A 12,639-nucleotide genomic window follows, 5' to 3' on the forward strand; every position below is an offset into this window, starting at 1 on the left:
AAAAAAAGCAGAGTTAAAGCCCTTGTAAATATGCCTCTATATTCTCTTGAGTTACCGTCTAAGCATGGTTTTATGGCAATCACGGTAAAAGGCACATTTGGTTTTATCGCCAACAGATGCTGCTAGTCAGAGAAAACTGTGCTGGAGTATAGGTACAGGGAAATCAGAGAACTCAGTGCACCACGTGGAGTGTAAAATACTTGGCAACTACGTGAAACTTTGTATGAGTAATAAAAAAAACTTGCACTCCTAATTCAGTGCACAGCCCCACTTTCTAGTCTTTGTAGGTGATGATTCTTTGAGGGCTGACGAGGTACTCCAAAACCCTTCAATACTCAAGGAAAGATGGAGCCTTCCAGCTAGGGCAGGGCATGAGTGGCGCGAGTCAGTGTTTTACTAACAGAGACGAGTGTCTGCACACAGGTACCTCTATGTGTGATGGCACAGGAGCCAGGGTAGCATCATTCCCTTGTTATCCGCATTTATGCTATCCAGACAGCACCTTTCTGACGAATATAAGATACAGGTCTGCCTGTGCAAAACAGGAGGCACACAAAAGGGGGGTGCTGCTCCCCGCAAATGCTGTATCAGAAGCTTCTACTAATGCCAAATGGGTGGTAAGGACTCATGCTGGACCACGTTACTAACCCAGCCAGGACTCACCGCTGGTACAACTCCTTTGTTGCCTATTCGTGTAATCTCTGTTTGGGCGCTTAGCAAAATACTTTTGTCCGTTTTGTCCAGACCTTTGATGACTGCAGTGCTCCTTTTAAGCTAAAACGAAACGAACTAATACATAATTAAATGAAACACCCTGGGTTCATTTCAGGAGGAAATAAATCGACTGGTAAAATAGGAAAAAAACACGTTGTCAAGCAGCATGACCCCTAAGACTATAGCTTCAGCCATAAAAGAACTCCTGCAATTGCACCCAAACTTTGGAACTCTCATACCTTATATATTCGCCAGTTGTCCAATCATATAACCTTCAGGAGAGCATTAAAACCTCTCTGTACTGTTAAGAGCCATTTGTTACTTCTCTGGCATCTCATCTCGGTCAGTAGCTCCACTCCCAACAAAACAAACCTTCTGGTTACTAGGTGCTTTATAATGTCCACCGCTTACTCAACCTGTGACAAGGTGTGGGTAGCGAAAGCTTCCAGGCCGCACGCTTTTCAAAGCTGCACGGTCCTTGTGCAAAATTACTGTATAGATTTCAAAAGCAAAGCCTGCCTAGTTTATTAATGATGCATCAGCGAAGGCAGTCAGACCAATAGATGGCACCAGATCCGAGAGTTGTCATATTTTCTCTGTCCCTGAACGATATGTTTTTAATAAGTAAAATCAGATACTTATACCTACTGGTGTAAATAAAATGTCTCCATCAGGGCCACTTTGCGTTTTTGAACCAGGCCTTGCAAAATCTCTGACAAGCTTGGCAGTCGTGTGAGGAAGAAGATGAAAGATTAGTGGTTGCCTACACCGAAGGGTACATCATAGAACCAGCTAAGAGTAACATAACTGAAGCTTAAAGCTGAATCAGAAGGAAAACATTTTTTTTTTAAAGTTTTTTTTTGCTGAGGCCAAAACTGTAGGAAGATCAACCAAAATCCATATATAACAAACTTTTGAAGAAAGAAAATGGCGTTAGCAAAGCTAATAATAGAGAAATGCCTGTGTAGGATGTAATATTGTATTCTGGAGTATATTTACAAGCCCCTGTCATCACCACAACGTCACTTTTCAGAACCTTGTAGTGGTGATAGGGGCTTTGCCTTATTTATAATGCAGCGTTAAGCCACATGGTTTTAGGCTGCTAAATTTAGCGCCAGCGCATGGTTAAACGCAGGGCTGCAGCATATTGTTGTAAATATGATGCAGCCCTGTGTTTCAGAAGTGGCGGAGTGCTGCATTAAAGCAAACACAAGGAGATGATGGACGGAGTGGTGAAACTTTTCAGACACTCACCTCCAGTCACAGATCTGGCTTGAATCAATCATCGTTCTTGAGCTCACTTCGCCACCTCAGGTCAGACCCAGCTATATGCATATCAGTCTTGTCCCGGTGCCTCATGGGAACAGTCCAGCCCGAACTGCCAAGCCACATCTTCCCCGAACTGGAAACAAGCATCCTGGGACCGGTTTCAAACTAATACCCCTCAACAGCCAGGCTAGCTGAAATCCAATGGCAAAATGAGCAAGGGACCCACGTCTGGGCATACCCTGCCAACTTCCAGGGAACAAAGCAAACACAAGGAGATGATGGACGGGGTGCTGAAACTTTTCAGACACCTCCAGTCACAGATCTGGGTTGAATCCATCATCATTCTTTAGCTCACTTTGCCACCTTAGTTCAGACCCAGCTATATGCAGGGAAGCTGTGAATTAATTGATGTGCCTGCGGATGGAAAGCAAGGCCGAGCCTGCAGAAGGACATCTCCTCTACACACATTGGGTTTTGTTCAATTCAGGTATTGTTAGGCCACGGTGGTGATAAGAATGATGAAACAGCAGCCAAGTAATGTTGAGAAACACATTTGTTGGGCGCCCTCTGGGCAGGGTTGGGCAAGGAGGGCGAAGCAGTGAAGCTTTGATTGGTTGGAAGTTGAGACATCATTTCTCTTCAAACACAGGTGGGGGTGGGGGTGGTGCTGTCAGAGCAGGTTTGGAGTCAGCAGGGAAGCCAAAGGTTGGATCTGCTTTTGACAATAGAGCAATTGTGTCATGCATACTGCTAATTGAAAGCAAAACATTGCAGGCCACTTATACCCATTCTGTAACATCAGTCAATTTAATACAGTCATAAAACTACTACCAGTTCAACTTGCACAGAATATGTTAACAAGTTCAGTTAACATTACATTTTGAAATCAATCACAGACTATTAAAAACAATATGCAACCTAATTAATTACAATTATTTCGGTGTCATAATTTATGTGAGTACATACTGAAGTAATTAACAGACTGTTAAAGTAACATCCTGGGCATGGGACCAAACTCCAAGCATCAGCACAATGCCAGTGCAGAGAAAATTAACTTGGTTTATTGTATACCTACCTCATGGTAATTCAACAGAACAATAACTCAATTATTGCAAAAAGAATTCAGCATAATCGCCAACAAGGTAATGAACTCTGTATACTTCAGTGTTAACACTTAGCCTGATTTTGTTACGAGTGTGCAAATTAAAGCCGAGGATCAGAAAGATAATTTATTCTTTGACGGTAGAAGGCCCAAGACATTTGTGGCACTGTGCTTAAACATGCCCAATTCATCAGCAAAAATATACTTAATTCTTGTAGACAGTCACTCACGCAACTTCTAACAGAGGCTACGGTGAGACCCAGCTAACTTTAATTCAGGCATTAGCGCTGGATGAAACCAGGAGAAGGGGACATGGCAAACAGCAGACAATGCTCTGTGCATCCTTGACAAAGGATGCCTTCTCATTTTCTTTGACTTCTCAGCAGCGTTTCAACTGATTGAGCACTCCTTGCTCTTAAAAAAAAACCTGGAAGAATTAATTGGAATGTGGAAAGTACTTATAGAGCTCTACTCTTATCTAGAGAACCAAACCCATCACACAAAAATGTTTCGCTCCCTTCTATGCCCTGTGCTTTTCAATCTACACATTGAACTTATTGAGGCATTTTAGGCTTTCCAGTATTTCTTACCATCATTGACAAAACACAGCCCCATATGAAAGTCTCCTCCCAGAGGATACCAACTCAGACATTGGTCCTTTGATAACCTGTTTCAGTGCAATCCTGGCTTGACACTTTTAACACATTTGATTGTGAGTCTTCAAATTCCTCTGTGCACATACATTTTTTTGCTCGTGGCATTAGAGATAAAACCTTTCATTCCAGGGTATGACTTAAAATCACTGGTTCCTTCCTTACAACTCTCTAGGATAGATGAAGGTAACACATTACTCACAGGTATCGCCAAACTTCTCCAGGGTCGTGTGAAGGCAGCTCTTCCTAAACTGTGACTTTAGTGTCAGGAACCATAAGACTGAATCGCATCACTACCGCCTTCATCACCCTCGGGTGACTTCCTATTGATGACAAGAGCTTATTGTAAAGAATTGCAGCAGTCAAAATATGTTAAAAATATGATTTATTAAGTGCAGAAATATACGACCCACTGGAGCCACGAACGAAGCGTCCATTCAAATCAAAATTCAACCGTTTCTCCCCGAACCAACACTACATGGTTCATTCTACCATTACATCAGTAAATTCTAAATATTGCATAAAAACATTCTACATGACATAAAATAATCTACATTCTATAATGGAAATAAAGATAAGACACTAGTACCACATGTATCCTTTTAACAAAACAAAACACTAACTAAAATAAATACTAACAGGCACATGCATCAAAGAAAATACCGGGAGCAAACGGGCAGATTCTCAGAACTGGCCGTTTGCTCCCGGTATTTTTGCATTTGGGATGCATCATCCCAAATGCAGAAATCGCAATTTAAGGAATCTCTAAATAGCGATTCCTTAAATTGCTCTTGCATTTAAGGAATCCCAAAATGAGATTCCTTAAATGCAATGCATGAAACCCTAAAAAATAGTGAATTCGCTAATAGGGGGAGCAAATTACCATGAAGTTGAACTTCGTGGTAATTTGCTAAAACTTTGAAAAAAGCACTTTTGTACATTTTTCAAAGTTACATGTTGCGCACACACATGCCCTTAGGGCATGTGTGTGTGTAACATTTGTGCACAGGTCCATTTCAGGGGTGTAACAGGGTGCCCTTTGGACACCCTGGCACCCTTGAAATAGCAGAACATTAGCGATTCGGTAATAGCTAATCGCTAATAAGGAATGGCTTTCCCATTCATTCCTATGGGCCTAGGCTTTCCCATTCATTCCTATGGGCCTAGGCCATAGGAATAAATGGGAAAGCCATTCCTTATTAGCGATTAGCTATTACCGAATCGCTAATAAGGAATCTGTAGGAATCGCTAATAACATTGCGATTCATACATGCATCCCGTTTTGCGAGTCTTTAATAGCGATTCCTTAAAATTCGCTATTAAGGACTCGCAAAACATAACTTTGATGCATCTGCCAGTAAGTATTTAATATGTAATCATCACATTTCTTATGTATTTTGGAAACTCTTTTATGTGACATGGAATTACTCTGAATAGAAGATCCAATAAGTTCCTCTTCATTGGAAACAGAAACATTGGATTCCTCTTGACAAACATCATGTGTAACCAAATCATCATAGCTATGTTTTTTTTCTTGACTAAGATCATCCCAAATATAACCACCATCTTCATCTTTAGCAAACAATTGTTCTAGCCCTGGTTTAAGAACTACAACAGAACTTTTGCTCCACCAACCCTTCTCATTAGGTAATACAGCAGATTCAGTCACTTTTAACACTCTGAAAGGAATAGTACATTTAGATAAACCTTTACGACTCATAGTAGGTTTAATGATGCGTACCCATTCACCATCTTCAATAGTTTTACTTTTAGTTTTATGAGCTAAATCATGATATGTTTTGCCTGAACTGCTTGAGTCAAAAATATGTTTCCTGGCCTCATCAATAACACTTTTCATATTTATGTCTACAACATTATTTTTAAATTCAGTTGTCAACAAAGATTTTGCTTGTCTGCCTCTCATAAGCAAATATGGAGAAACACCAGTAGAAGTATTTGGAGTTATATGATAACTCTACAGTTTTTCCTTCAAAAATTCAAAAACATTTAAATTGCTTTCCAAAGCTGCTTGAATCCCTTCTTTGATAAATCTATTGGCCCTCTCAACTTGACCATTGGCCCTAGGACAATATAAAGGAGTTGTTTCTGAGTGAAAACCACATTTTTCCAAAAATGATTTCATCTTGTTAGAAACAAATTATACACCATTATCCGATAAAATGACATAGGTGCACCTTCAATCCTAAAAATGTTGTCCAGAAATTCAATGACCATATCAGTAACAGGATGTTCTACAAAAGTGTAGTAAATCCACTTAGAAAAATTGTCAATGACAACAATAGACAATCTCTTCTCCCTACCTAAACACTTGTAAGGACCAGAAAAATCGATGGAAATTTTTTCCCAAGGTCTAACAGCACCCTCACGAAGAGATAGGGGTTTAGTTGAAACTTTCCAATGTTTGTCAGCTTTCACACAAACAGAACAATTATCAATCATTCTCTCAATACCAGCATCCATGCCTGGCCACCAATAATGAGTTTTAAGAATTTTTTTAGTACTTGAAATTCCTGGATGACCAGAATGAGCCAACTTGATGAGTTTGTTTCGCACACTCTCTGAAAGTACAAATAAATCTTGACGCAAAATAATGCCATCTTCAATACTCAGCTCATCAGCAAGCTGAGCAAAACTTTTCAAGTGTTCTTCTAAATTTTTAATGGGTGGCCATCCTTTGTCAACAAACTGCTTAACCTTGTTCAAGACCAAATCCTTATCCATAGCCTCAATCCACTCTTTCTCTGAAATAACAGATTTAAAAGAGTCAATAGCATCAACCACAGCCACAACACATTCATGTTGATCGATTGTCTCATTATCACACTCATCCAAAGGGGGAAGTTTTGACAAACAGTCAGCAGTGAAATTTTTGCCCCCAGGAATATGTTGTATTTCAAATTATATTCTTGCAACCTGGCAATCAACCTCACAAGTCTCGAAGACGCTTTTCCACTTCTGACCCCATCCGTCATAAAAACAAGAGGTTTGTGATCAGTAACAAGAACAAAAGGTCTTCCCCACAAAAAACATTTGAACTTTTCTACAGCCCAAACACAGGCCAAGGCCTCTTTTTCGATAGTACTATGGTTCTTCTCAGCCCCACGAATAGCTCTGGAAATAAATGAAATCACTCTTTCTCGGCCATCAACAATCTGAGTGAAAACCGCACCAAGTCCAATGGCACTCGCATCCACCGTCATATATGATTTACCTTGAGGATCAAAAGTCTTTAGACCAGGAGCTTTGGCAATGAGTTTCTTTACATTACAAAATGCCTCATCATGAACACTGGTCCAATTAAATTGAGCACCTTTTTTTTAACAACTGTCTGAGAGGTTCTACCTCTAAAGCATAGCTTTTTACGTATCTAGAATAGTACTCGCCTTAACCCAAAAAAGAACGCAATGTGAGGTTCTGTAATTCTCGAGTCTGACTCCATTTTGTTCTGTGCCACCATTTTGTGTTGCCCTCACATAGGCCTGTAAAGGTAATCTGGCGAACGAAGTGGCCTGGCCTTCTTAGTTCATGTATACATTAACTAGGTTCGTTTTTGACTCTGAAATGAACTGTAAGAAACTGACCTCTTCACCTGAAACTGATCTCGCAAAGCCAATTTCCCTGATCGATCTTTATCTGAGATTGCCAATCAATGTTCAGGACATCGTTAACTTTTTAGTTTCCTTGCACATGCTTTATCTTGTTCAGCATCTGTTACTGTTTCTCTTTTATGTTTCTTCATTACATGGGTTATGCTTTCAATTATAGGTTTGTCCGGCTTGTGGAGATTGAATTTGGGACATTCCTAATAATTACCTTTTGGGTTGGGATACTGTAAATTGAGTTTTTGCTATGGGATACTTTGTTTGAAAATGTATCTTATTGGTTAGAATTTTGTGCAGTGGGTGTACATTTATAATGTGAATATTGGGTATAAAAGGAGACGTCTCGCCTTAGTAAAATGAGCAGTCTCCTGAGAATTTACACCGTGATGTATTTCTAGGATCACTGTTACTAGCTGCAGCTTATAAACTTGGTCTCTGGCTCCATCCAGAAGTATTCCGTGTCTTTGAATACCAAGACAGGTGAACTCGAAGATCTTAGGCGTGCCCCTGACGCCGCTGGGTTAAACCCCGGTTCTTCAACTGGCGCCCCACGTGGGGCGACTTCAGCGGTACTGGTCCAAGCCCGAAGATTGTGAGGAGCCCCGTGAGGAAAATCTGGAGGACGGCCGCCACTTCATTGACCCCTGCATGTCGACGTGGACCGAAGGTTTTTTCTGCGAGGCTTCCCCTTTCCGACGGCTGCGAAGGACTGCTGCCCTGACTGTCGCCCTGTCTTGGACCCTCTTGTGATGATTTGTAAGGCGAGACGTTAGACGGTCTTCTGGTGGCGTGACAGACATTTTGGTTAAGTATAAGTGGGTCGCTCCCACGACTTTGTTTTGTTTCTTGGTTTTGATTCGGCCATTGCAATAGTCGAAGCCGAGGGGTTCGTATATTTACGAGTGTATCATTTTTGATAATCCCTTGAAGTTTGAAGCAAGACTAGCGAGCTAAAGATGCCTGGTTTTTGGCAAAATTAGGAAATGGTTTTGTTGTAGTTGTAATAAGGATTCCCAATTGGAGGACTCGTGTCCAATACCTCCGGTTGGAACTCCAACCTATGAGCTATTCAAAGCATGGTGTGGGTCCCATTACCTATAATGAAGTATGGGTCCGTTATACAAGGAAAGATGGTGTTTTACGATGGCCCCAACATGGTAGTTTTGAATCAGATGTTTTAGATAACCTAGAAGTTGTGCTATTTAAGAAGAAAGCCCGGCCGGCGATGTTTGACTCTTTCCGCCTTTGGCGTAAGGAAGCCAAACAGCGAGAAATTAAGCAAGGTAAGAGAGATAGGAAGGAAAGGAATATGTCGGTAATGCAAGCTGCTAGGCAGTTTAAGGAAGATGAAGAATATCGTGCGATTGAAATGTCAGATAGACAACATTGCATGGCCATTGACAAATGTTACCCGGCTTTGCCACCTCCCCTTTCAAATGTGACTGAAGACCCTGAAAAGGAACCTTTGATGTCACATTTACTGAGATTACCACCCCCTTATGTGCAGGGTGCTACTGCACCTCCGTTACCTCCAGTTGTTGCACCCCTTGTTGTTGTTCCGCCACCTGTTGCTTCACAGGTGGTTCTTCCTTCCGCGGCGCAGCCCCCTCCAGGGCCGCCAGCTTTGTCACCAGCCTTGCCTCAAACTCCTTTGCCTTACACTCCTTTATCTTCGACTTCTCTTATTTCTGTCCCTACGTCTCTTTTGCCTCAAAACACTTTGTCTCCTGTCCTCATGTCAACTTGTTCTCCTTCTGCTCGGCAACGAATGACTGAGACTGTCACTAGTCTTTTGTCTCCTTACTTTGGGTCACTAAATATGACCCCTGTTTCTGAACGTAAGCAGAGACGTAGTCAGCTTCCTGGTCCCAAAGAGCAGGCAGTGTTAGATCTCCTTGCTCGTAGATGGGTTTCGAATGCCTCCAAGTACGGTCCACAAGTGGTTATGGATATCTTCCTACAGTGGAAGGCACCAAAACAAAGGTGTGTTTTTGATGTCATGTGTACCTTCCTTCATCAGGAGTGGGAAGATAATGAGTTGGGTTCAATTCCATTGGAATTGATTAATGTTCTGTCTGAATTTTCTAAAGGAACGATAGTGGGTTCCGATGTTGAGGAAGTGGTAGAGACACTACTCACTTTTAGGTCTAGACTTCCACCTCAGTTATTGTTCGAACCTGACCCTTCTGTTAGGAGAAAAGTAAAGCAGTATCCTTTGAGAGAGGTTCCCCCTGTATGGAGAGAAGAAGTTTTGGCTGATGCCGCTCATGGTATTGTGGCTGCACCGGCTCATTTTCAGCGAGTGTGGGTGCATGTCCCTTGGAAGAGAGCTGAGGTCCTGGCTCTTAAGTAGACCTTGCCTGACCCCCGTAAAAATCCTGCTGGTTATTACAAGGAGTTGTCTCAGACAGTTGATGCATGTGTTATGAATTTAGCTGACATAGATATGTTGAAGGGTAATGTAGTTCCTCAACCCTTGTGGGCGAAGATCCATCATGAGGATCACGCGCCAGAGTTAGGAGATACATGGGTTAATATTACTGCTGCAGATGGTCGGCAGGTAGGAGGTGCCAAACCTGAACCCTTAGTTGCAGAACTACCTGGTAGAATTATTAATTTTATGAAAACTATGATGCCTCCTTTGCGGGTGAATTGGGACAAGTTAGCAGCATGCAAACAAAAGAAAGATGAGAGTGTGTCTGATTTCTTCACTAGGTTCGAGGAAACATTCATTGATCATAGTGGTCAGGACATGAGTACAGAAGGTGGTCAGAGGTTGTTTGTAGATAAGTTTGTTTTTAATTTACTTCCTGAACTTTCTACTAAGTTAAAAGATTCTGAGAGTTCATGGGCTGTTTCTTCTTCAGCCCAGATATTGGCTACTGCACAATACTATGAGAATAGAGATAAAGATGAGAAGGATAAAGTAGAGAAGAAGACTAGAGAATTAAAAACGAAAGTTCTTCTGCAGCAGGCTTATCCGCCTCCCCCTAATCAGCGTCAGCTTCAGGAACCTCCACAGTTTCAGAAACTGTTGCAGAAGCCTGGGTCTTTTGCTTCGCGACTCCCTCTAGGCCCTAATCAGTGTGCTTATTGTAAAGAGGAAGGTCACTTCAAGAATAGTTGCCCGATCTTACTACAGCGTGCGAATGGTATGTCTGGTCTGAGAGGTCGCGGTGGTTTCCAACAAGTACCTTGGGGTAGGGGACGTGGTACGTTTCCTCAGAATGAACGTTCCTTTTCTCCTCAGAATTCTATACATTATTTTGACCAACAGAATGTTCCGACCGTTCAGTCCGCTCAGTACTACACTGATGATTATTATGTTGGAAGTGAGAGTGCTGGTTTTAATGATAGTTAGGACAGCCATGGATAAAGGGAGGTAGTAGTGTCAGTTCCAGTAGACCAGAGTGGACCTTATGTTGAAGTTATTACATCAGGTGTGGCAGAACCTCTTCTTTTGGATACTGGTGCAATGAAGAGTTCTATCATGCACTCTAAACTCCCTGGCGCACCCTTGTCTGGCTTGACTAATGTTTCGGTAGGATTTTCTGGCGCCCCAGTTCGTACCAGGTTTCTTGTCCTTTGCCCCTTTCTATTGGTCCATGTGAATTGGAGGCTCCCTTATTCTAACGACTGGCTGTGGCGAGAATTTGTTGGGTTTGGACTTATTGAAAAGATTGCATGCGACATTACATTGTTCTCCTTTGGGAGTACATCTTACAGTGGGTAAGAAAGTGATTTCCCCGATGTATCTGTCTATGGATCACCTTCCACTGGAACTGCGTTCTTTCCCTGATACACTTTGGGCTACAGGTCCTAATGATGTTGGTCTCTTGCAGATTCCACCTTACGTTGTTACCCTTAAGTCGAATGCTAAATTACCTCGCATTCCTCAGTACAAAATTTCCAGTGATGGCGAAAGAGCTCTTTTAGCGATTATCTATGATTTGGTTGAGAAAGGTGTGGTTGAAGAAACGAGAGGCAATGTGTGTAATAGTCCTGTTCTGCCTGTCCTTAAGCGTACTGACTCTTCTCAGCCACCTGTGTATCGGTTTGTGATTGACCTTCGAGAGGTCAATAAGATTGTTGTGCCACAGTTTCCTGTTGTCCCAGACATTACTGCTTTATTGACTATGATCCCTGCCTCAGCTGCTTTGTTTTCTGTTATTGACCTGAAGAACGCTTTCTTCAGTATTCCGATTGCTGAGGAAAGTAGGGATATTTTTGGCTTCTCTTTAGGAGGCCGCAGTTTCCGGTTTAAACGCGCTCCTCAAGGTTATTGTGAGAGTCCCTCCATTTATAGTCAGGCTTTGAAAACTCAGCTTGATACTTTTGCACTGTCTTCTGGTGCTACTCTTATCCAGTATGTTGATGATCTGCTGGTTGCTGCTGATGATGAAGGGATTTGTAAAGAGGTTACTCTTTCTTTGTTGCGACACCAGTCTGACCTTCATCATAAAGTGTCACCTTCGAAGTTGCAGTATTGCCGACAAGAAGTGACCTACTTAGGTCATCTCTTGTCGAAGGAGGGAAGACGATTGACCCCGGAGCGTATTCAAGCGATTGCCCAAATGACTGTGCCATCGACACAGAGAGAAGTATGTGCTTTTCTAGGTATCACCTCGTATTGTAGGCAATGGATCCCCAACTTTTCCCTACTAGCGAAACCTCTGTTGGCGCTGACTCTTAAAGATACTCCGTATCCTCTCCCTTGGTCTGATGATTGTTAGAAAAGTTTTTCTGAATTACGTGATGCATTGTGTTTGGCTCCGGTGTTGGGTACTCCGGACAATAGTAAACCTTTCACATTGTATGTTCACGAGAGAGAAGGTTGTGCATTGTCAGTATTGACGCAACAATTTGGAGACAAGCAACGCCCATGTGCGTATTTTTCAGCGACGTTAGATTTGGTAGCTAAAGCGTTGCCGAGCTGTTTGAGAGCTAAAGCGGCAGCAGCTGTTTCTATTCGACAGTCCACTGGTTTAGTATTGGATAATACGTTGATTGTGATGGTCCCACATGCAGTGGATACTTTATTAAATAGGACTAAGACTCAGCACCTTACTAGTGCACGTCTGTCAGGATATGAGTTGACACTTTTGGCTAGCCATGTTCACATTAAAAGATGCAATGTGTTGAATCCAGCTACGTTGTTGCCGATTTCTGTAGAGACATATGTTCAGGAACAGCATGATTGCTTTCTTCGGACAGAGGAAGAAACGAAGGCTAGAGTTGATTTGAAAGATACTCCTCTTACGAATGTTGATGGTACCCT

The 12,639-nt window shown here is 42.1% G+C and overlaps 1 long non-coding RNA gene across 1 annotated transcript in view; it reads right to left on the minus strand.

The window, feature by feature from the left end:
* Window positions 1–12,639, minus strand: part of LOC144753842 (uncharacterized) — a 233,791-nt gene that overhangs the window by 208,511 nt on the left and 12,641 nt on the right. Inside the window, exon 3 of the long non-coding RNA XR_013594559.1 lies at window positions 3,941–4,061. This is a non-coding gene — a long non-coding RNA (uncharacterized LOC144753842). The remainder of the gene's footprint in view (window positions 1–3,940; window positions 4,062–12,639) is intronic.

The sequence above is a fragment of the Lissotriton helveticus genome, chromosome 5_1 (assembly GCF_964261635.1).
Source record: "Lissotriton helveticus chromosome 5_1, aLisHel1.1, whole genome shotgun sequence".
NCBI classification, from domain to species: Eukaryota; Metazoa; Chordata; class Amphibia; order Caudata; family Salamandridae; genus Lissotriton; species Lissotriton helveticus.